Genomic DNA, 26136 nt, shown 5'->3' with positions numbered 1-26136 from the left:
TGTTAGGAAGAGGCTGGAGGTGGGAACCCGAGCGCCAGGAGATGAGGAGATGAGCTTGTTTTTCCAAACTCTCCCCGATCCGATGGGGTACCATCCTCTGTGTGTCCCATGCATGTTTTAGCTGTACGAAGGGTCGCCTGGATCTCGAGATTTGGGACCCATGGAATCAGGACCAGGCAGTATTACTCTAAAGGTGCTGCCTTTGCTGACTTCTGCTCACCAAGCCTCTCAGCCCCACGAGTGTCCAGCCTTAGTTCCCATCCAGCTGTGTGTATAGATATGGTCAATCAAGGTTGCCTTGCAAACCCTGAATGAAGTGTGTAAGATTTTACCTTTCACTCAGTGTTTTGTTTTGTTTTTTTTTTTTTTGTAATTTATCTTTATAATGGGGAGTAGCTGATTCTCAGTGCTATGTTTCTTGCTGCTGTACATCCACTTGATTCACTTACAGAGAGACATCGATAAATTATTTTTCCGATTCTTACCAGTCGTATATAATTTTTTCCAGTGTGTAGAGTGTGCTGAGTGCAGTCCTTTGAGGTTTAGAGTAAGTCTTGTTGATTCCCTATTTGGTCTATGGAACGGTATGTGTGCTCATTTCAAACTCCTGTTTTATGCCTCATGTCAACCGACCTTTGCACTCTTGCAGTCATAAGTGAGTTTTCTAAATGTGTGATTCTGTGCCTATTTTGTCATTCAGTTCATGTGTAGCAATTGTGATATTCCACCTATAACTGATATCTTATGATAAGTATCTTTCTCTGTCTGACATATGTCAACGAGAATGATTGTACCAAAATACACTCAAGTGGTTGCAATGGCCTTATTTCACTGATTTCATGATGAGTTATATTCCATTGTAAATATGTATGACATCTTCTTTATCCATGTTTTCCTTCCAAGGAAATTGTGGTTGTATCCAAGACGAGGTTCTTGTAAACACACCAGCACTAAACGTTGTGGTGCCTGTGTCCTGTCGAGTTTTGGTTTTCCCTAGATATACGCCCATAAGTGGAAGTGCTGTATGTTCTGTAGGTTTGTTTCTTAGATTTTTTTGGGAAACACAATAATTCACTTCTCCAGAGTGTCGTTGACAATTTACCTCCCAGAATCAGCGGAAAAAGGCTACCTTTTCTCCACGCCCTATCCTGCATTTCTGGGTTTTACTCTTTGTGAGACTGGCCCTTCAGACTGATGGGAAATGATACCACTTTGTAGTGTTGATTTGCACCACCCGCCTGCTTGGTTGGCCAAAAAGGGCGTATGCTTTTTTCCTGAATATATTCAGGAAAAAGCATACGCCCTTTTTGGCCAAGGTCATTGTTGAAGAAGTTCTGCCCCTTTCCATGTGCTTTCGAGGAGAGACCAATCTCCCTTTGAAATCCCGTTCCAGCAATTCTGCCTTGTTTCAAGTCCTTTTTTGTGACTTACCTGAAGGTATTTTTCCATGTTAGGTATCTTTCACAATCCTACATGATTGTGAATTGCAGTGCCCCTGAGCTCCACTTTTCAACTTGTTTCTTTGGCAACTGGCCACAAAACAGCAGGATTGCTTCAAGCCCTATACCGGTTCTGAGGGCAAGCTGAGCCTTTGATCAATTCCTCTTCCTCATTGGAAATTAGAGTGGCATGGGCCTGTCCAAACACCTAAGCTTTGTCTCTCATTTTTCCCCTCATTCCATTTCATCCTCCGGACAAATTCCAAACTGTGTGAAAGAGAGTGTTGAAGGTGCTGGCTTACCTACCTGGGGAGATGTTTAGGAAAGAGGCTGGAGGTGGGAACCAGAGCACCAGGAATTGAGGTGGTTTTTCCAAACTCTTCCCGATCTGATGGTGTACCATCCTCTGGGTGTCCCATGCATGTTGTAGCTGTATGAAGGGTCGCCTGCATCTGGAGATTTGGGACCCATAGGATCAGGACCAGGCAGTATTACTCTAAAGGGACTGCGTTTGCTGACTCATGCTCACCAAGCATCTCAGCCCCACGAGTTTCCATCCTTAGGTCCCATCCAACTGTTTAGATATGGTCAGTCCAGGTTGCATCGCAGCCTCTGAAAGAATTCTGTAAGAATGTATGTCTCACTCAGTGTCTTTTTTTTTTTTTTTGTAATTTATTTTTATAACGGGGTGTAGCTGATTTTCAGTGCTGTATTCCTTGCTGCAGTACATCCACTTCATTAACTTACAGATAAATTCTTTTTCAGATTCTAACCAGGCGTATATAATCTTTTCCAGTGTGTAGAGTTTGCTGAGTCCAGTCCTTTGAGGTTTAGAGTAAGTCTTGTTGATTCCCTATTTGGTCTATGGAACGGCACGTGTGCTCATTTGAAACTCCTGGTTTATGCCTCACCTCAACTGACCTGTGCACTCTAGCAGTCATAAGTGTGTTTTCTAAATGTGTGATTCTGTGTCTCTTTTGTCATTTAGTTCATGTGTAGCAATTTTGATATTGCACCTATAACTGATATCGTATGATAAGTCTCTTTTTCTGTCTTACTTTTGTCACTGAGAATGATCGTACATAAGTACACCAGAGTGGCTGCAACTGGCCTTATTTCATTGATTTCATGGCTGAGTAATATTCCATTGTACCTAAGTATCACATCTTCTTTATCCATGTTTTCCTTGCAAGGAAATTTCGGTTGTATCCAAGTAGCGGCTCTTGTAAACAGACCAGCACTAAACGTTGTGGTGCCTGTGTCCTGTCGAGTTTTGGTTTTCCCTAGATATACATCCATGAATGGAAGTGCCGTATGCTCTGTAGTTTTGTTTCTTAGATTCTTTTGGGAAACACAATACACTTCTCCAGAGTGCTGTTGGCAATTTACCTTCCCACAATCAGCCTAAAAAGGCTCCCTTTTCTCCACGCCCTAGCCTGCATTTCTGGTTTTTACTCTTTCTGAGGATGGCCCTTGGGACTGATGCGAAGTGATACCTCTTTGTAGTGTTGATTTGCACCGCATGCCTGCTTGCTTGGCCAAAAAGGGCATATGCGTTTTCTCTGAATATATTCATGTAAAACGCATACACCCTTTATGGCCAACGGCATCGTTGAAGAAGTTCTGCCCCTTTCCATGTGCTTTCGGGGCAAAACCAATCTCCCTGTTGAAAGCCCTATACTGCAATTCTGCCTTGATTTCAAGACGTTTTTCGTGACTTACCTCAAGGCATTTTACCATGTTAGGTATCTTTTACAATCCTGCAGGATTGTGAGTTGCAGTGCCCCTGAGCTCCACTTTTCAACTTGTTTCTTTGGCAACTGGCCACAAAACAGCAGGATTGCTTCAAGCCCTATTCCTGTTCAGAGGGCAAGCTGAGCCTTTGGTCAATTCCTCTTCCTCATTGGAAATTAGAGTGGCATGTGCCTGTCCAAGCACCTAGGCGTTGTCTCTCATTTCCCCCCCCCCCCGTTCCAGTTCATCCTCTGGACAAATTCCAAACTGTGCGAAAGAGGGTGTTGAAGTTGCTGACTTCCCCAAGTGGGGAGATTGTTACGAAAGAGGCTGGAGGTGGGAACCCGAGTGCAAGGAGATGAGGAGATGAGGTGGTTTTTCAAAACTCTTCCCAATCTGATGCTGTACCATCCTCTGGATGTCCCATGCATGTTGTAGCTGTATGAAGGGTGCCTGCATCTGGAGATTTGGAACCCATGGAATCATCACCAGGCAGTATTACTCTAAATGGGCTGCCTTTGCTGACTCGGGCTCACCAAGCCTCTCAGCCCCACGAGTGTCCAGCCTTAGGTCCCATCCAGCTGTGAGTTTAGATATGTTCAACCCAGGTTGCATCACAGCCCCTGAACGAATTCTGTAAGAATTTATCTCTCACTGTCTTTTTTTTTTTTTTGTAATTTATTTTTATAATGCTGTGTAGCTGATTTTCAGTTCTGTGTTTCTTGCTGCTGTACATCCACTGGATTCACTTATAGAGAGACATCGATAAATTCTTTTTCAGATTTTTACCAGTCGTATATAATCTTTTCCGGTGTGTAGAGTGTGCTGAGTGCAGTCCTTTGAGGTTTAGAGTAAGTCTTGTTGATTCCCTATTTGGTCTATGGAACGGTATGTGTGCTCACTGCAAACTCCTGGTTTAAGCCTCACCTCAACCGAAATTTGCACTCTAGCAGTCATAAGTGTTTTTTTAAATGTGTGATTCTGTGTCTCTTTTGTCATTTAGTTCATGTGTCGCAATTTTGATATTCCACCTATAACTGATATCTTATGATAAGTCTCTTTTTCTGTCTGACTTATGTCACTGAGAATGATCGTACCTAAGTACACCAGAGTTGCAACTGGCCTTGATTTATTGATTTCATGGCTGAGTTATATTGCATTGTACATAAGTGTCACATCTTCTTTATTCATGTTTTCCTTCCAAGGAAATTTCGGTTGTATCCAAGTCGAGGCTCTTGTGAACAGATCAGCACTAAATGTTGAGGTGCCTGTGTCCTGTCGAGTTTTAGTTTTCCCAGGATATACACCCATGAGTGGGAGTGCATATGCTCTGTAGCTTTGTTTCTTAGAGTTTTTTGGGAAACAGAATACACTTCTCCAGAGTGCCGTTGGCAATTTGCCTTCCCAAAATCAGTGTAAAAAGGCTCCCTTTTCTCCATGCCCTATCCTGCATTTCTGGCTTATACACTTTGTGAGAATGGTCCCTCGGACTGATGCGAAGTTATACCTCTTGGTAGTGTTGATTTGCACAGCATGCCTGCTTGGTTGGCCAAAAAGGGCGTATGCGTTTTTCCTGAATATATTCCGGAAAAACGCATACGCCCTTTTGGACAACGGCATTGTTGAAGAAGTTCTGCCCCTTTCCATGTGATTTCGAGGTGAGACCAATCTACCTCTTGAAATCCTGGGCCCACAATTCTGCCTTGCTTTCAAGTTCTTTTTCGTGACTTACCTCAAGGCATTTTTCCATGTTAGGTATGTTTTACAATCCTGCAGGATTGTGAATTGAGTGCCCCTGAGCTTCACTTTTCAACTTATTTCTTTGGCAACTGACCACAAAACAGCAGGATTCCTTCAAGCCTTATTCTGGTTCCAAGGGCAAGCTGAGCCTTTGTTCAATTCCTCTTCCTCATTGGAAATTAGAGTGGCATGTGCCTGTCCAAACACGTAGGCGTTGTCTCTCATGGTCCCCCTATTCCAGTTCATGCTCCGGACAAATTCCAAACTGTGTGAAAGACTGTGTTGAAGTTGTTCACTTCCCCAAGTGGGGAGATTGTTAGGAAGAGGCTGGAGGTGGGAACCCCGAGCGCCAGGAGATGAGGAGATGAGCTTGTTTTTCCAAACTCTCCCCGATCCGATGGGGTACCATCCTCTGTGTGTCCCATGCATGTTTTAGCTGTACGAAGGGTCGCCTGGATCTCGAGATTTGGGACCCATGGAATCAGGACCAGGCAGTATTACTCTAAAGGTGCTGCCTTTGCTGACTTCTGCTCACCAAGCCTCTCAGCCCCACGAGTGTCCAGCCTTAGTTCCCATCCAGCTGTGTGTATAGATATGGTCAATCAAGGTTGCCTTGCAAACCCTGAATGAAGTGTGTAAGATTTTACCTTTCACTCAGTGTTTTGTTTTGTTTTTTTTTTTTTGTAATTTATCTTTATAATGGGGAGTAGCTGATTCTCAGTGCTATGTTTCTTGCTGCTGTACATCCACTTGATTCACTTACAGAGAGACATCGATAAATTATTTTTCCGATTCTTACCAGTCGTATATAATTTTTTCCAGTGTGTAGAGTGTGCTGAGTGCAGTCCTTTGAGGTTTAGAGTAAGTCTTGTTGATTCCCTATTTGGTCTATGGAACGGTATGTGTGCTCATTTCAAACTCCTGTTTTATGCCTCATGTCAACCGACCTTTGCACTCTTGCAGTCATAAGTGAGTTTTCTAAATGTGTGATTCTGTGCCTATTTTGTCATTCAGTTCATGTGTAGCAATTGTGATATTCCACCTATAACTGATATCTTATGATAAGTATCTTTCTCTGTCTGACATATGTCAACGAGAATGATTGTACCAAAATACACTCAAGTGGTTGCAATGGCCTTATTTCACTGATTTCATGATGAGTTATATTCCATTGTAAATACGTATGACATCTTCTTTATCCATGTTTTCCTTCCAAGGAAATTGTGGTTGTATCCAAGACGAGGTTCTTGTAAACACACCAGCACTAAACGTTGTGGTGCCTGTGTCCTGTCGAGTTTTGGTTTTCCCTAGATATACGCCCATAAGTGGAAGTGCTGTATGTTCTGTAGGTTTGTTTCTTAGATTTTTTTGGGAAACACAATAATTCACTTCTCCAGAGTGTCGTTGACAATTTACCTCCCAGAATCAGCGGAAAAAGGCTACCTTTTCTCCACGCCCTATCCTGCATTTCTGGGTTTTACTCTTTGTGAGACTGGCCCTTCAGACTGATGGGAAATGATACCACTTTGTAGTGTTGATTTGCACCACCCGCCTGCTTGGTTGGCCAAAAAGGGCGTATGCTTTTTTCCTGAATATATTCAGGAAAAAGCATACGCCCTTTTTGGCCAAGGTCATTGTTGAAGAAGTTCTGCCCCTTTCCATGTGCTTTCGAGGAGAGACCAATCTCCCTTTGAAATCCCGTTCCAGCAATTCTGCCTTGTTTCAAGTCCTTTTTTGTGACTTACCTGAAGGCATTTTTCCACGTTAGGTATCTTTCACAATCCTACATGATTGTGAATTGCAGTGCCCCTGAGCTCCACTTTTCAACTTGTTTCTTTGGCAACTGGCCACAAAACAGCAGGATTGCTTCAAGCCCTATACCGGTTCTGAGGGCAAGCTGAGCCTTTGATCAATTCCTCGTCCTCATTGGAAATTAGAGTGGCATGGGCCTGTCCAAACACCTAAGCTTTGTCTCTCATTTTTCCCCTCATTCCATTTCATCCTCCGGACAAATTCCAAACTGTGTGAAAGAGAGTGTTGAAGGTGCTGGCTTACCTACCTGGGGAGATGTTTAGGAAAGAGGCTGGAGGTGGGAACCAGAGCACCAGGAATTGAGGTGGTTTTTCCAAACTCTTCCCGATCTGATGGTGTACCATCCTCTGGGTGTCCCATGCATGTTGTAGCTGTATGAAGGGTCGCCTGCATCTGGAGATTTGGGACCCATAGGATCAGGACCAGGCAGTATTACTCTAAAGGGACTGCGTTTGCTGACTCATGCTCACCAAGCATCTCAGCCCCACGAGTTTCCATCCTTAGGTCCCATCCAACTGTTTAGATATGGTCAGTCCAGGTTGCATCGCAGCCTCTGAAAGAATTCTGTAAGAATTTATGTCTCACTCAGTGTCTTTTTTTTTTTTTTTTTGTAATTTATTTTTATAATGGGGTGTAGCTGATTTTCAGTGCTGTATTCCTTGCTGCAGTACATCCACTTCATTAACTTACAGATAAATTCTTTTTCAGATTCTAACCAGTCGTATATAATCTTTTCCAGTGTGTAGAGTTTGCTGAGTCCAGTCCTTTGAGGTTTAGAGTAAGTCTTGTTGATTCCCTATTTGGTCTATGGAACGGCACGTGTGCTCATTTGAAACTCCTGGTTTATGCCTCACCTCAACTGACCTGTGCACTCTAGCAGTCATAAGTGTGTTTTCTAAATGTGTGATTCTGTGTCTCTTTTGTCATTTAGTTCATGTGTAGCAATTTTGATATTGCACCTATAACTGATATCGTATGATAAGTCTCTTTTTCTGTCTTACTTTTGTCACTGAGAATGATCGTACATAAGTACACCAGAGTGGCTGCAACTGGCCTTATTTCATTGATTTCATGGCTGAGTAATATTCCATTGTACCTAAGTATCACATCTTCTTTATCCATGTTTTCCTTGCAAGGAAATTTCGGTTGTATCCAAGTAGCGGCTCTTGTAAACAGACCAGCACTAAACGTTGTGGTGCCTGTGTCCTGTCGAGTTTTGGTTTTCCCTAGATATACATCCATGAATGGAAGTGCCGTATGCTCTGTAGTTTTGTTTCTTAGATTCTTTTGGGAAACACAATACACTTCTCCAGAGTGCTGTTGGCAATTTACCTTCCCACAATCAGCCTAAAAAGGCTCCCTTTTCTCCACGCCCTAGCCTGCATTTCTGGTTTTTACTCTTTCTGAGGATGGCCCTTGGGACTGATGCGAAGTGATACCTCTTTGTAGTGTTGATTTGCACCGCATGCCTGCTTGCTTGGCCAAAAAGGGCATATGCGTTTTCTCTGAATATATTCATGTAAAACGCATACACCCTTTTTGGCCAACGGCATCGTTGAAGAAGTTCTGCCCCTTTCCATGTGCTTTCGGGGTGAAACCAATCTCCCTGTTGAAAGCCCTATACTGCAATTCTGCCTTGATTTCAAGACTTTTTTCGTGACTTACCTCAAGGCATTTTACCATGTTAGGTATCTTTTACAATCCTGCAGGATTGTGAGTTGCAGTGCCCCTGAGCTCCACTTTTCAACTTGTTTCTTTGGCAACTGGCCACAAAACAGCAGGATTGCTTCAAGCCCTATTCCTGTTCAGAGGGCAAGCTGAGCCTTTGGTCAATTCCTCTTCCTCATTGGAAATTAGAGTGGCATGTGCCTGTCCAAGCACCTAGGCGTTGTCTCTCATTCCCCCCCCCCCCGTTCCAGTTCATCCTCTGGACAAATTCCAAACTGTGCGAAAGAGGGTGTTGAAGTTGCTGACTTCCCCAAGTGGGGAGATTGTTACGAAAGAGGCTGGAGGTGGGAACCCGAGTGCAAGGAGATGAGGAGATGAGGTGGTTTTTCAAAACTCTTCCCAATCTGATGCTGTACCATCCTCTGGATGTCCCATGCATGTTGTAGCTGTATGAAGGGTGCCTGCATCTGGAGATTTGGAACCCATGGAATCATCACCAGGCAGTATTACTCTAAATGGGCTGCCTTTGCTGACTCGGGCTCACCAAGCCTCTCAGCCCCACGAGTGTCCAGCCTTAGGTCCCATCCAGCTGTGAGTTTAGATATGTTCAACCCAGGTTGCATCACAGCCCCTGAACGAATTCTGTAAGAATTTATCTCTCACTGTCTTTTTTTTTTTTTGTAATTTATTTTTATAATGCTGTGTAGCTGATTTTCAGTTCTGTGTTTCTTGCTGCTGTACATCCACTGGATTCACTTATAGAGAGACATCGATAAATTCTTTTTCAGATTTTTACCAGTCGTATATAATCTTTTCCGGTGTGTAGAGTGTGCTGAGTGCAGTCCTTTGAGGTTTAGAGTAAGTCTTGTTGATTCCCTATTTGGTCTATGGAACGGTATGTGTGCTCACTTCAAACTCCTGGTTTAAGCCTCACCTCAACCGAAATTTGCACTCTAGCAGTCATAAGTGTTTTTTTAAATGTGTGATTCTGTGTCTCTTTTGTCATTTAGTTCATGTGTCGCAATTTTGATGTTCCACCTATAACTGATATCTTATGATAAGTCTCTTTTTCTGTCTGACTTATGTCACTGAGAATGATCGTACCTAAGTACACCAGAGTTGCAACTGGCCTTGATTTATTGATTTCATGGCTGAGTTATATTGCATTGTACATAAGTGTCACATCTTCTTTGTTCATGTTTTCCTTCCAAGGAAATTTCGGTTGTATCCAAGTCGAGGCTCTTGTGAACAGATCAGCACTAAATGTTGAGGTGCCTGTGTCCTGTCGAGTTTTAGTTTTCCCAGGATATACACCCATGAGTGGGAGTGCATATGCTCTGTAGCTTTGTTTCTTAGAGTTTTTTGGGAAACAGAATACACTTCTCCAGAGTGCCGTTGGCAATTTGCCTTCCCAAAATCAGTGTAAAAAGGCTCCCTTTTCTCCATGCCCTATCCTGCATTTCTGGCTTATACACTTTGTGAGAATGGTCCCTCGGACTGATGCAAAGTTATACCTCTTGGTAGTGTTGATTTGCACAGCATGCCTGCTTGGTTGGCCAAAAAGGGCGTATGCGTTTTTCCTGAATATATTCCGGAAAAACGCATACGCCCTTTTGGACAACGGCATTGTTGAAGAAGTTCTGCCCCTTTCCATGTGATTTCGAGGTGAGACCAATCTACCTCTTGAAATCCTGGGCCCACAATTCTGCCTTGCTTTCAAGTTCTTTTTCGTGACTTACCTCAAGGCATTTTTCCATGTTAGGTATGTTTTACAATCCTGCAGGATTGTGAATTGAGTGCCCCTGAGCTTCACTTTTCAACTTATTTCTTTGGCAACTGACCACAAAACAGCAGGATTCCTTCAAGCCTTATTCTGGTTCCAAGGGCAAGCTGAGCCTTTGTTCAATTCCTCTTCCTCATTGGAGATTAGAGTGGCATGTGCCTGTCCAAACACGTAGGCGTTGTCTCTCATGGTCCCCCTATTCCAGTTCATGCTCCGGACAAATTCCAAACTGTGTGAAAGACTGTGTTGAAGTTGTTCACTTCCCCAAGTGGGGAGATTGTTAGGAAGAGGCTGGAGGTGGGAACCCGAGCGCCAGGAGATGAGGAGATGAGCTTGTTTTTCCAAACTCTCCCCGATCCGATGGGGTACCATCCTCTGTGTGTCCCATGCATGTTTTAGCTGTACGAAGGGTCGCCTGGATCTCGAGATTTGGGACCCATGGAATCAGGACCAGGCAGTATTACTCTAAAGGTGCTGCCTTTGCTGACTTCTGCTCACCAAGCCTCTCAGCCCCACGAGTGTCCAGCCTTAGTTCCCATCCAGCTGTGTGTATAGATATGGTCAATCAAGGTTGCCTTGCAAACCCTGAATGAAGTGTGTAAGATTTTACCTTTCACTCAGTGTTTTGTTTTGTTTTGTTTTTTTTTTGTAATTTATTTTTATAACGGGGAGTAGCTGATTCTCAGTGCTATGTTTCTTGCTGCTGTATATCCACTTGATTCACTTACAGAGAGACATCGATAAATTATTTTTCCGATTCTTACCAGTCGTATATAATTTTTTCCAGTGTGTAGAGTGTGCTGAGTGCAGTCCTTTGAGGTTTAGAGTAAGTCTTGTTGATTCCCTATTTGGTCTATGGAACGGTATGTGTGCTCATTTCAAACTCCTGTTTTATGCCTCATGTCAACCGACCTTTGCACTCTTGCAGTCATAAGTGAGTTTTCTAAATGTGTGATTCTGTGCCTATTTTGTCATTCAGTTCATGTGTAGCAATTGTGATATTCCACCTATAACTGATATCTTATGATAAGTATCTTTCTCTGTCTGACATATGTCAACGAGAATGATTGTACCAAAATACACTCAAGTGGTTGCAATGGCCTTATTTCACTGATTTCATGATGAGTTATATTCCATTGTAAATACGTATGACATCTTCTTTATCCATGTTTTCCTTCCAAGGAAATTGTGGTTGTATCCAAGACGAGGTTCTTGTAAACACACCAGCACTAAACGTTGTGGTGCCTGTGTCCTGTCGAGTTTTGGTTTTCCCTAGATATACGCCCATAAGTGGAAGTGCTGTATGTTCTGTAGGTTTGTTTCTTAGATTTTTTTGGGAAACACAATAATTCACTTCTCCAGAGTGTCGTTGACAATTTACCTCCCAGAATCAGCGGAAAAAGGCTACCTTTTCTCCACGCCCTATCCTGCATTTCTGGGTTTTACTCTTTGTGAGACTGGCCCTTCAGACTGATGGGAAATGATACCACTTTGTAGTGTTGATTTGCACCACCCGCCTGCTTGGTTGGCCAAAAAGGGCGTATGCTTTTTTCCTGAATATATTCAGGAAAAAAGCATACGCCCTTTTTGGCCAAGGTCATTGTTGAAGAATTTCTGCCCCTTTCCATGTGCTTTCGAGGAGAGACCAATCTCCCTTTGAAATCCCGTTCCAGCAATTCTGCCTTGTTTCAAGTCCTTTTTTGTGACTTACCTGAAGGCATTTTTCCACGTTAGGTATCTTTCACAATCCTACATGATTGTGAATTGCAGTGCCCCTGAGCTCCACTTTTCAACTTGTTTCTTTGGCAACTGGCCACAAAACAGCAGGATTGCTTCAAGCCCTATACCGGTTCTGAGGGCAAGCTGAGCCTTTGATCAATTCCTCTTCCTCATTGGAAATTAGAGTGGCATGGGCCTGTCCAAACACCTAAGCTTTGTCTCTCATTTTTCCCCTCATTCCATTTCATCCTCCGGACAAATTCCAAACTGTGTGAAAGAGAGTGTTGAAGGTGCTGGCTTACCTACCTGGGGAGATGTTTAGGAAAGAGGCTGGAGGTGGGAACCAGAGCACCAGGAATTGAGGTGGTTTTTCCAAACTCTTCCCGATCTGATGGTGTACCATCCTCTGGGTGTCCCATGCATGTTGTAGCTGTATGAAGGGTCGCCTGCATCTGGAGATTTGGGACCCATAGGATCAGGACCAGGCAGTATTACTCTAAAGGGACTGCGTTTGCTGACTCATGCTCACCAAGCATCTCAGCCCCACGAGTTTCCATCCTTAGGTCCCATCCAACTGTTTAGATATGGTCAGTCCAGTTTGCATCGCAGCCTCTGAAAGAATTCTGTAAGAATTTATGTCTCACTCAGTGTCTTTTTTTTTTTTTTTTGTAATTTATTTTTATAACGGGGTGTAGCTGATTTTCAGTGCTGTATTCCTTGCTGCAGTACATCCACTTCATTAACTTACAGATAAATTCTTTTTCAGATTCTAACCAGTCGTATATAATCTTTTCCAGTGTGTAGAGTTTGCTGAGTCCAGTCCTTTGAGGTTTAGAGTAAGTCTTGTTGATTCCCTATTTGGTCTATGGAATGGCACGTGTGCTCATTTGAAACTCCTGGTTTATGCCTCACCTCAACTGACCTGTGCACTCTAGCAGTCATAAGTGTGTTTTCTAAATGTGTGATTCTGTGTCTCTTTTGTCATTTAGTTCATGTGTAGCAATTTTGATATTGCACCTATAACTGATATCGTATGATAAGTCTCTTTTTCTGTCTTACTTTTGTCACTGAGAATGATCGTACATAAGTACACCAGAGTGGCTGCAACTGGCCTTATTTCATTGATTTCATGGCTGAGTAATATTCCATTGTACCTAAGTATCACATCTTCTTTATCCATGTTTTCCTTGCAAGGAAATTTCGGTTGTATCCAAGTAGCGGCTCTTGTAAACAGACCAGCACTAAACGTTGTGGTGCCTGTGTCCTGTCGAGTTTTGGTTTTCCCTAGATATACATCCATGAATGGAAGTGCCGTATGCTCTGTAGTTTTGTTTCTTAGATTCTTTTGGGAAACACAATACACTTCTCCAGAGTGCTGTTGGCAATTTACCTTCCCACAATCAGCCTAAAAAGGCTCCCTTTTCTCCACGCCCTAGCCTGCATTTCTGGTTTTTACTCTTTCTGAGGATGGCCCTTGGGACTGATGCGAAGTGATACCTCTTTGTAGTGTTGATTTGCACCGCATGCCTGCTTGCTTGGCCAAAAAGGGCATATGCGTTTTCTCTGAATATATTCATGTAAAACGCATACACCCTTTTTGGCCAACGGCATCGTTGAAGAAGTTCTGCCCCTTTCCATGTGCTTTCGGGGCGAAACCAATCTCCCTGTTGAAAGCCCTATACTGCAATTCTGCCTTGATTTCAAGACGTTTTTCGTGACTTACCTCAAGGCATTTTACCATGTTAGGTATCTTTTACAATCCTTCAGGATTGTGAGTTGCAGTGCCCCTGAGCTCCACTTTTCAACTTGTTTCTTTGGCAACTGGCCACAAAACAGCAGGATTGCTTCAAGCCCTATTCCTGTTCAGAGGGCAAGCTGAGCCTTTGGTCAATTCCTCTTCCTCATTGGAAATTAGAGTGGCATGTGCCTGTCCAAGCACCTAGGCGTTGTCTCTCATTTCCCCCCCCCACCCGTTCCAGTTCATCCTCTGGACAAATTCCAAACTGTGCGAAAGAGGGTGTTGAAGTTGCTGACTTCCCCAAGTGGGGAGATTGTTACGAAAGAGGCTGGAGGTGGGAACCCGAGTGCAAGGAGATGAGGAGATGAGGTGGTTTTTCAAAACTCTTCCCAATCTGATGCTGTACCATCCTCTGGATGTCCCATGCATGTTGTAGCTGTATGAAGGGTGCCTGCATCTGGAGATTTGGAACCCATGGAATCATCACCAGGCAGTATTACTCTAAATGGGCTGCCTTTGCTGACTCGGGCTCACCAAGCCTCTCAGCCCCACGAGTGTCCAGCCTTAGGTCCCATCCAGCTGTGAGTTTAGATATGTTCAACCCAGGTTGCATCACAGCCCCTGAACGAATTCTGTAAGAATTTATCTCTCACTGTCTTTTTTTTTTTTTGTAATTTATTTTTATAATGCTGTGTAGCTGATTTTCAGTTCTGTGTTTCTTGCTGCTGTACATCCACTGGATTCACTTATAGAGAGACATCGATAAATTCTTTTTCAGATTTTTACCAGTCGTATATAATCTTTTCCGGTGTGTAGAGTGTGCTGAGTGCAGTCCTTTGAGGTTTAGAGTAAGTCTTGTTGATTCCCTATTTGGTCTATGGAACGGTATGTGTGCTCACTTCAAACTCCTGGTTTAAGCCTCACCTCAACCGAAATTTGCACTCTAGCAGTCATAAGTGTTTTTTTAAATGTGTGATTCTGTGTCTCTTTTGTCATTTAGTTCATGTGTCGCAATTTTGATATTCCACCTATAACTGATATCTTATGATAAGTCTCTTTTTCTGTCTGACTTATGTCACTGAGAATGATCGTACCTAAGTACACCAGAGTTGCAACTGGCCTTGATTTATTGATTTCATGGCTGAGTTATATTGCATTGTACATAAGTGTCACATCTTCTTTGTTCATGTTTTCCTTCCAAGGAAATTTCGGTTGTATCCAAGTCGAGGCTCTTGTGAACAGATCAGCACTAAATGTTGAGGTGCCTGTGTCCTGTCGAGTTTTAGTTTTCCCAGGATATACACCCATGAGTGGGAGTGCATATGCTCTGTAGCTTTGTTTCTTAGAGTTTTTTGGGAAACAGAATACACTTCTCCAGAGTGCCGTTGGCAATTTGCCTTCCCAAAATCAGTGTAAAAAGGCTCCCTTTTCTCCATGCCCTATCCTGCATTTCTGGCTTATACACTTTGTGAGAATGGTCCCTCGGACTGATGCGAAGTTATACCTCTTGGTAGTGTTGATTTGCACAGCATGCCTGCTTGGTTGGCCAAAAAGGGCGTATGCGTTTTTCCTGAATATATTCCGGAAAAACGCATACGCCCTTTTGGACAACGGCATTGTTGAAGAAGTTCTGCCCCTTTCCATGTGATTTCGAGGTGAGACCAATCTACCTCTTGAAATCCTGGGCCCACAATTCTGCCTTGCTTTCAAGTTCTTTTTCGTGACTTACCTCAAGGCATTTTTCCATGTTAGGTATGTTTTACAATCCTGCAGGATTGTGAATTGAGTGCCCCTGAGCTTCACTTTTCAACTTATTTCTTTGGCAACTGACCACAAAACAGCAGGATTCCTTCAAGCCTTATTCTGGTTCCAAGGGCAAGCTGAGCCTTTGTTCAATTCCTCTTCCTCATTGGAAATTAGAGTGGCATGTGCCTGTCCAAACACGTAGGCGTTGTCTCTCATGGTCCCCCTATTCCAGTTCATGCTCCGGACAAATTCCAAACTGTGTGAAAGACTGTGTTGAAGTTGTTCACTTCCCCAAGTGGGGAGATTGTTAGGAAGAGGCTGGAGGTGGGAACCCGAGCGCCAGGAGATGAGGAGATGAGCTTGTTTTTCCAAACTCTCCCCGATCCGATGGGGTACCATCCTCTGTGTGTCCCATGCATGTTTTAGCTGTACGAAGGGTCGCCTGGATCTCGAGATTTGGGACCCATGGAATCAGGACCAGGCAGTATTACTCTAAAGGTGCTGCCTTTGCTGACTTCTGCTCACCAAGCCTCTCAGCCCCACGAGTGTCCAGCCTTAGTTCCCATCCAGCTGTGTGTATAGATATGGTCAATCAAGGTTGCCTTGCAAACCCTGAATGAAGTGTGTAAGATTTTACCTTTCACTCAGTGTTTTGTTTTGTTTTTTTTTTTTGTAATTTATTTTTATAATGGGGAGTAGCTGATTCTCAGTGCTATGTTTCTTGCTGCTGTACATCCACTTGATTCACTTACAGAGAGACATCGATAAATTATTTTTCCGATTCTTACCAGTCGTATATAATTTTTTCCAGTGTGTAGAGTGTGCTGAGTGCAGTCCTTTGAGGTTTAGAGTAAGTCTTGTTGATTCCCTATTTGGTCTATGGAACGGTATGTGTGCTCATTTCAAACTCCTGTTTTATGCCTCATGTCAACCGACCTTTGCACTCTTGCAGTCATAAGTGAGTTTTCTAAATGTGTGATTCTGTGCCTATTTTGTCATTCAGTTCATGTGTAGCAATTGTGATATTCCACCTATAACTGATATCTTATGATAAGTATCTTTCTCTGTCTGACATATGTCAACGAGAATGATTGTACCAAAATACACTCAAGTGGTTGCAATGGCCTTATTTCACTGATTTCATGATGAGTTATATTCCATTGTAAATACGTATGACATCTTCTTTATCCATGTTTTCCTTCCAAGGAAATTGTGGTTGTATCCAAGACGAGGTTCTTGTAAACACACCAGCACTAAACGTTGTGGTGCCTGTGTCCTGTCGAGTTTTGGTTTTCCCTAGATATACGCCCATAAGTGGAAGTGCTGTATGTTCTGTAGGTTTGTTTCTTAGATTTTTTTGGGAAACACAATAATTCACTTCTCCAGAGTGTCGTTGACAATTTACCTCCCAGAATCAGCGGAAAAAGGCTACCTTTCTCCACGCCCTATCCTGCATTTCTGGGTTTTACTCTTTGTGAGACTGGCCCTTCAGACTGATGGGAAATGATACCACTTTGTAGTGTTGATTTGCACCACCCGCCTGCTTGGTTGGCCAAAAAGGGCGTATGCTTTTTTCCTGAATATATTCAGGAAAAAAGCATACGCCCTCTTTGGCCAAGGTCATTGTTGAAGAATTTCTGCCCCTTTCCATGTGCTTTCGAGGAGAGACCAATCTCCCTTTGAAATCCCGTTCCAGCAATTCTGCCTTGTTTCAAGTCCTTTTTTGTGACTTACCTGAAGGCATTTTTCCACGTTAGGTATCTTTCACAATCCTACATGATTGTGAATTGCAGTGCCCCTGAGCTCCACTTTTCAACTTGTTTCTTTGGCAACTGGCCACAAAACAGCAGGATTGCTTCAAGCCCTATACCGGTTCTGAGGGCAAGCTGAGCCTTTGATCAATTCCTCTTCCTCATTGGAAATTAGAGTGGCATGGGCCTGTCCAAACACCTAAGCTTTGTCTCTCATTTTTCCCCTCATTCCATTTCATCCTCCGGACAAATTCCAAACTGTGTGAAAGAGAGTGTTGAAGGTGCTGGCTTACCTACCTGGGGAGATGTTTAGGAAAGAGGCTGGAGGTGGGAACCAGAGCACCAGGAATTGAGGTGGTTTTTCCAAACTCTTCCCGATCTGATGGTGTACCATCCTCTGGGTGTCCCATGCATGTTGTAGCTGTATGAAGGGTCGCCTGCATCTGGAGATTTGGGACCCATAGGATCAGGACCAGGCAGTATTACTCTAAAGGGACTGCGTTTGCTGACTCATGCTCACCAAGCATCTCAGCCCCACGAGTTTCCATCCTTAGGTCCCATCCAACTGTTTAGATATGGTCAGTCCAGGTTGCATCGCAGCCTCTGAAAGAATTCTGTAAGAATGTATGTCTCACTCAGTGTCTTTTTTTTTTTTTTTTGTAATTTATTTTTATAATGGGGTGTAGCTGATTTTCAGTGCTGTATTCCTTGCTGCAGTACATCCACTTCATTAACTTACAGATAAATTCTTTTTCAGATTCTAACCAGTCGTATATAATCTTTTCCAGTGTGTAGAGTTTGCTGAGTCCAGTCCTTTGAGGTTTAGAGTAAGTCTTGTTGATTCCCTATTTGGTCTATGGAACGGCACGTGTGCTCATTTGAAACTCCTGGTTTATGCCTCACCTCAACTGACCTGTGCACTCTAGCAGTCATAAGTGTGTTTTCTAAATGTGTGATTCTGTGTCTCTTTTGTCATTTAGTTCATGTGTAGCAATTTTGATATTGCACCTATAACTGATATCGTATGATAAGTCTCTTTTTCTGTCTTACTTTTGTCACTGAGAATGATCGTACATAAGTACACCAGAGTGGCTGCAACTGGCCTTATTTCATTGATTTCATGGCTGAGTAATATTCCATTGTACCTAAGTATCACATCTTCTTTATCCATGTTTTCCTTGCAAGGAAATTTCGGTTGTATCCAAGTAGCGGCTCTTGTAAACAGACCAGCACTAAACGTTGTGGTGCCTGTGTCCTGTCGAGTTTTGGTTTTCCCTAGATATACATCCATGAATGGAAGTGCCGTATGCTCTGTAGTTTTGTTTCTTAGATTCTTTTGGGAAACACAATACACTTCTCCAGAGTGCTGTTGGCAATTTACCTTCCCACAATCAGCCTAAAAAGGCTCCCTTTTCTCCACGCCCTAGCCTGCATTTCTGGTTTTTACTCTTTCTGAGGATGGCCCTTGGGACTGATGCGAAGTGATACCTCTTTGTAGTGTTGATTTGCACCGCATGCCTGCTTGCTTGGCCAAAAAGGGCATATGCGTTTTCTCTGAATATATTCATGTAAAACGCATACACCCTTTTTGGCCAACGGCATCGTTGAAGAAGTTCTGCCCCTTTCCATGTGCTTTCGGGGCGAAACCAATCTCCCTGTTGAAAGCCCTATACTGCAATTCTGCCTTGAATTCAAGACGTTTTTCGTGACTTACCTCAAGGCATTTTACCATGTTAGGTATCTTTTACAATCCTGCAGGATTGTGAGTTGCAGTGCCCCTGAGCTCCACTTTTCAACTTGTTTCTTTGGCAACTGGCCACAAAACAGCAGGATTGCTTCAAGCCCTATTCCTGTTCAGAGGGCAAGCTGAGCCTTTGGTCAATTCCTCTTCCTCATTGGAAATTAGAGTGGCATGTGCCTGTCCAAGCACCTAGGCGTTGTCTCTCATTCCCCCCCCCCCCGTTCCAGTTCATCCTCTGGACAAATTCCAAACTGTGCGAAAGAGGGTGTTGAAGTTGCTGACTTCCCCAAGTGGGGAGATTGTTACGAAAGAGGCTGGAGGTGGGAACCCGAGTGCAAGGAGATGAGGAGATGAGGTGGTTTTTCAAAACTCTTCCCAATCTGATGCTGTACCATCCTCTGGATGTCCCATGCATGTTGTAGCTGTATGAAGGGTGCCTGCATCTGGAGATTTGGAACCCATGGAATCATCACCAGGCAGTATTACTCTAAATGGGCTGCCTTTGCTGACTCGGGCTCACCAAGCCTCTCAGCCCCACGAGTGTCCAGCCTTAGGTCCCATCCAGCTGTGAGTTTAGATATGTTCAACCCAGGTTGCATCACAGCCCCTGAACGAATTCTGTAAGAATTTATCTCTCACTGTCTTTTTTTTTTTTTGTAATTTATTTTTATAATGCTGTGTAGCTGATTTTCAGTTCTGTGTTTCTTGCTGCTGTACATCCACTGGATTCACTTATAGAGAGACATCGATAAATTCTTTTTCAGATTTTTACCAGTCGTATATAATCTTTTCCGGTGTGTAGAGTGTGCTGAGTGCAGTCCTTTGAGGTTTAGAGTAAGTCTTGTTGATTCCCTATTTGGTCTATGGAACGGTATGTGTGCTCACTTCAAACTCCTGGTTTAAGCCTCACCTCAACCGAAATTTGCACTCTAGCAGTCATAAGTGTTTTTTTAAATGTGTGATTCTGTGTCTCTTTTGTCATTTAGTTCATGTGTCGCAACTTTGATATTCCACCTATAACTGATATCTTATGATAAGTCTCTTTTTCTGTCTGACTTATGTCACTGAGAATGATCGTACCTAAGTACACCAGAGTTGCAACTGGCCTTGATTTATTGATTTCATGGCTGAGTTATATTGCATTGTACATAAGTGTCACATCTTCTTTGTTCATGTTTTCCTTCCAAGGAAATTTCGGTTGTATCCAAGTCGAGGCTCTTGTGAACAGATCAGCACTAAATGTTGAGGTGCCTGTGTCCTGTCGAGTTTTAGTTTTCCCAGGATATACACCCATGAGTGGGAGTGCATATGCTCTGTAGCTTTGTTTCTTAGAGTTTTTTGGGAAACAGAATACACTTCTCCAGAGTGCCGTTGGCAATTTGCCTTCCCAAAATCAGTGTAAAAAGGCTCCCTTTTCTCCATGCCCTATCCTGCATTTCTGGCTTATACACTTTGTGAGAATGGTCCCTCGGACTGATGCAAAGTTATACCTCTTGGTAGTGTTGATTTGCACAGCATGCCTGCTTGGTTGGCCAAAAAGGGCGTATGCGTTTTTCCTGAATATATTCCGGAAAAACGCATACGCCCTTTTGGACAATGGCATTGTTGAAGAAGTTCTGCCCCTTTCCATGTGATTTCGAGGTGAGACCAATCTACCTCTTGAAATCCTGGGCCCACAATTCTGCCTTGCTTTCAAGTTCTTTTTCGTGACTTACCTCAAGGCATTTTTCCATGTTAGGTATGTTTTACAATCCTGCAGGATTGTGAATTGAGTGCCCCTGAGCTTCACTTTTCAACTTATTTCTTTGGCAACTGACCACAAAACAGCAGGATTCCTTCAAGCCTTATTCTGGTTCCAAGGGCAAGCTGAGCCTTTGTTCAATTCCTCTTCCTCATTGGAAATTAGAGTGGCATGTGCCTGTCCAAACACGTAGGCGTTGTCTCTCATGGTCCCCCTATTCCAGTTCATGCTCCGGACAAATTCCAAACTGTGTGAAAGACTGTGTTGAAGTTGTTCACTTCCCCAAGTGGGGAGATTGTTAGGAAGAGGCTGGAGGTGGGAACCCGAGCGCCAGGAGATGAGGAGATGAGCTTGTTTTTCCAAACTCTCCCCGATCCGATGGGGTACCATCCTCTGTGTGTCCCATGCATGTTTTAGCTGTACGAAGGGTCGCCTGGATCTCGAGATTTGGGACCCATGGAATCAGGACCAGGCAGTATTACTCTAAAGGTGCTGCCTTTGCTGACTTCTGCTCACCAAGCCTCTCAGCCCCACGAGTGTCCAGCCTTAGTTCCCATCCAGCTGTGTGTATAGATATGGTCAATCAAGGTTGCCTTGCAAACCCTGAATGAAGTGTGTAAGATTTTACCTTTCACTCAGTGTTTTGTTTTGTTTTTTTTTTTTGTAATTTATTTTTATAATGGGGAGTAGCTGATTCTCAGTGCTATGTTTCTTGCTGCTGTACATCCACTTGATTCACTTACAGAGAGACATCGATAAATTATTTTTCCGATTCTTACCAGTCGTATATAATTTTTTCCAGTGTGTAGAGTGTGCTGAGTGCAGTCCTTTGAGGTTTAGAGTAAGTCTTGTTGATTCCCTATTTGGTCTATGGAACGGTATGTGTGCTCATTTCAAACTCCTGTTTTATGCCTCATGTCAACCGACCTTTGCACTCTTGCAGTCATAAGTGAGTTTTCTAAATGTGTGATTCTGTGCCTATTTTGTCATTCAGTTCATGTGTAGCAATTGTGATATTCCACCTATAACTGATATCTTATGATAAGTATCTTTCTCTGTCTGACATATGTCAACGAGAATGATTGTACCAAAATACACTCAAGTGGTTGCAATGGCCTTATTTCACTGATTTCATGATGAGTTATATTCCATTGTAAATACGTATGACATCTTCTTTATCCATGTTTTCCTTCCAAGGAAATTGTGGTTGTATCCAAGACGAGGTTCTTGTAAACACACCAGCACTAAACGTTGTGGTGCCTGTGTCCTGTCGAGTTTTGGTTTTCCCTAGATATACGCCCATAAGTGGAAGTGCTGTATGTTCTGTAGGTTTGTTTCTTAGATTTTTTTGGGAAACACAATAATTCACTTCTCCAGAGTGTCGTTGACAATTTACCTCCCAGAATCAGCGGAAAAAGGCTACCTTTTCTCCACGCCCTATCCTGCATTTCTGGGTTTTACTCTTTGTGAGACTGGCCCTTCAGACTGATGGGAAATGATACCACTTTGTAGTGTTGATTTGCACCACCCGCCTGCTTGGTTGGCCAAAAAGGGCGTATGCTTTTTTCCTGAATATATTCAGGAAAAAAGCATACGCCCTTTTTAGCCAAGGTCATTGTTGAAGAATTTCTGCCCCTTTCCATGTGCTTTCGAGGAGAGACCAATCTCCCTTTGAAATCCCGTTCCAGCAATTCTGCCTTGTTTCAAGTCCTTTTTTGTGACTTACCTGAAGGCATTTTTCCACGTTAGGTATCTTTCACAATCCTACATGATTGTGAATTGCAGTGCCCCTGAGCTCCACTTTTCAACTTGTTTCTTTGGCAACTGGCCACAAAACAGCAGGATTGCTTCAAGCCCTATACCGGTTCTGAGGGCAAGCTGAGCCTTTGATCAATTCCTCTTCCTCATTGGAAATTAGAGTGGCATGGGCCTGTCCAAACACCTAAGCTTTGTCTCTCATTTTTCCCCTCATTCCATTTCATCCTCCGGACAAATTCCAAACTGTGTGAAAGAGAGTGTTGAAGGTGCTGGCTTACCTACCTGGGGAGATGTTTAGGAAAGAGGCTGGAGGTGGGAACCAGAGCACCAGGAATTGAGGTGGTTTTTCCAAACTCTTCCCGATCTGATGGTGTACCATCCTCTGGGTGTCCCATGCATGTTGTAGCTGTATGAAGGGTCGCCTGCATCTGGAGATTTGGGACCCATAGGATCAGGACCAGGCAGTATTACTCTAAAGGGACTGCGTTTGCTGACTCATGCTCACCAAGCATCTCAGCCCCACGAGTTTCCATCCTTAGGTCCCATCCAACTGTTTAGATATGGTCAGTCCAGGTTGCATCGCAGCCTCTGAAAGAATTCTGTAAGAATTTATGTCTCACTCAGTGTCTTTTTTTTTTTTTTGTAATTTATTTTTATAATGGGGTGTAGCTGATTTTCAGTGCTGTATTCCTTGCTGCAGTACATCCACTTCATTAACTTACAGATAAATTCTTTTTCAGATTCTAACCAGTCGTATATAATCTTTTCCAGTGTGTAGAGTTTGCTGAGTCCAGTCCTTTGAGGTTTAGAGTAAGTCTTGTTGATTCCCTATTTGGTCTATGGAACGGCACGTGTGCTCATTTGAAACTCCTGGTTTATGCCTCACCTCAACTGACCTGTGCACTCTAGCAGTCATAAGTGTGTTTTCTAAATGTGTGATTCTGTGTCTCTTTTGTCATTTAGTTCATGTGTAGCAATTTTGATATTGCACCTATAACTGATATCGTATGATAAGTCTCTTTTTCTGTCTTACTTTTGTCACTGAGAATGATCGTACATAAGTACACCAGAGTGGCTGCAACTGGCCTTATTTCATTGATTTCATGGCTGAGTAATATTCCATTGTACCTAAGTATCACATCTTCTTTATCCATGTTTTCCTTGCAAGGAAATTTCGGTTGTATCCAAGTAGCGGCTCTTGTAAACAGACCAGCACTAAACGTTGTGGTGCCTGTGTCCTGTCGAGTTTTGGTTTTCCCTAGATATACATCCATGAATGGAAGTGCCGTATGCTCTGTAGTTTTGTTTCTTAGATTCTTTTGGGAAACACAATACACTTCTCCAGAGTGCTGTTGGCAATTTACCTTCCCACAATCAGCCTAAAAAGGCTCCCTTTTCTCCACGCCCTAGCCTGCATTTCTGGTTTTTACTCTTTCTGAGGATGACCCTTGGGACTGATGCGAAGTGATACCTCTTTGTAGTGTTGATTTGCACCGCATGCCTGCTTGCTTGGCCAAAAAGGGCATATGCGTTTTCTCTGAATATATTCATGTAAAACGCATACACCCTTTTTGGCCAACGGCATCGTTGAAGAAGTTCTGCCCCTTTCCATGTGCTTTCGGGGCGAAACCAATCTCCCTGTTGAAAGCCCTATACTGCAATTCTGCCTTGATTTCAAGACGTTTTTCGTGACTTACCTCAAGGCATTTTACCATGTTAGGTATCTTTTACAATCCTGCAGGATTGTGAGTTGCAGTGCCCCTGAGCTCCACTTTTCAACTTGTTTCTTTGGCAACTGGCCACAAAACAGCAGGATTGCTTCAAGCCCTATTCCTGTTCAGAGGGCAAGCTGAGCCTTTGGTCAATTCCTCTTCCTCATTGGAAATTAGAGTGGCATGTGCCTGTCCAAGCACCTAGGCGTTGTCTCTCATTTCCCCCCCCCCCCCGTTCCAGTTCATCCTCTGGACAAATTCCAAACTGTGCGAAAGAGGGTGTTGAAGTTGCTGACTTCCCCAAGTGGGGAGATTGTTACGAAAGAGGCTGGAGGTGGGAACCCGAGTGCAAGGAGATGAGGAGATGAGGTGGTTTTTCAAAACTCTTCCCAATCTGATGCTGTACCATCCTCTGGATGTCCCATGCATGTTGTAGCTGTATGAAGGGTGCCTGCATCTGGAGATTTGGAACCCATGGAATCATCACCAGGCAGTATTACTCTAAATGGGCTGCCTTTGCTGACTCGGGCTCACCAAGCCTCTCAGCCCCACGAGTGTCCAGCCTTAGGTCCCATCCAGCTGTGAGTTTAGATATGTTCAACCCAGGTTGCATCACAGCCCCTGAACGAATTCTGTAAGAATTTATCTCTCACTGTCTTTTTTTTTTTTTGTAATTTATTTTTATAATGCTGTGTAGCTGATTTTCAGTTCTGTGTTTCTTGCTGCTGTACATCCACTGGATTCACTTATAGAGAGACATCGATAAATTCTTTTTCAGATTTTTACCAGTCGTATATAATCTTTTCCGGTGTGTAGAGTGTGCTGAGTGCAGTCCTTTGAGGTTTAGAGTAAGTCTTGTTGATTCCCTATTTGGTCTATGGAACGGTATGTGTGCTCACTTCAAACTCCTGGTTTAAGCCTCACCTCAACCGAAATTTGCACTCTAGCAGTCATAAGTGTTTTTTTAAATGTGTGATTCTGTGTCTCTTTTGTCATTTAGTTCATGTGTCGCAATTTTGATATTCCACCTATAACTGATATCTTATGATAAGTCTCTTTTTCTGTCTGACTTATGTCACTGAGAATGATCGTACCTAAGTACACCAGAGTTGCAACTGGCCTTGATTTATTGATTTCATGGCTGAGTTATATTGCATTGTACATAAGTGTCACATCTTCTTTGTTCATGTTTTCCTTCCAAGGAAATTTCGGTTGTATCCAAGTCGAGGCTCTTGTGAACAGATCAGCACTAAATGTTGAGGTGCCTGTGTCCTGTCGAGTTTTAGTTTTCCCAGGATATACACCCATGAGTGGGAGTGCATATGCTCTGTAGCTTTGTTTCTTAGAGTTTTTTGGGAAACAGAATACACTTCTCCAGAGTGCCGTTGGCAATTTGCCTTCCCAAAATCAGTGTAAAAAGGCTCCCTTTTCTCCATGCCCTATCCTGCATTTCTGGCTTATACACTTTGTGAGAATGGTCCCTCGGACTGATGCAAAGTTATACCTCTTGGTAGTGTTGATTTGCACAGCATGCCTGCTTGGTTGGCCAAAAAGGGCGTATGCGTTTTTCCTGAATATATTCCGGAAAAACGCATACGCCCTTTTGGACAACGGCATTGTTGAAGAAGTTCTGCCCCTTTCCATGTGATTTCGAGGTGAGACCAATCTACCTCTTGAAATCCTGGGCCCACAATTCTGCCTTGCTTTCAAGTTCTTTTTCGTGACTTACCTCAAGGCATTTTTCCATGTTAGGTATGTTTTACAATCCTGCAGGATTGTGAATTGAGTGCCCCTGAGCTTCACTTTTCAACTTATTTCTTTGGCAACTGACCACAAAACAGCAGGATTCCTTCAAGCCTTATTCTGGTTCCAAGGGCAAGCTGAGCCTTTGTTCAATTCCTCTTCCTCATTGGAAATTAGAGTGGCATGTGCCTGTCCAAACACGTAGGCGTTGTCTCTCATGGTCCCCCTATTCCAGTTCATGCTCCGGACAAATTCCAAACTGTGTGAAAGACTGTGTTGAAGTTGTTCACTTCCCCAAGTGGGGAGATTGT

The sequence above is a fragment of the Eschrichtius robustus genome, chromosome 9 (genome assembly GCF_028021215.1).
Source record: "Eschrichtius robustus isolate mEscRob2 chromosome 9, mEscRob2.pri, whole genome shotgun sequence".
Taxonomy (NCBI): Eukaryota; Metazoa; Chordata; class Mammalia; order Artiodactyla; family Eschrichtiidae; genus Eschrichtius; species Eschrichtius robustus.
The sequence above is the reverse complement of the archived record's forward strand: the minus strand, read 5'-3'. Positions refer to the sequence as shown.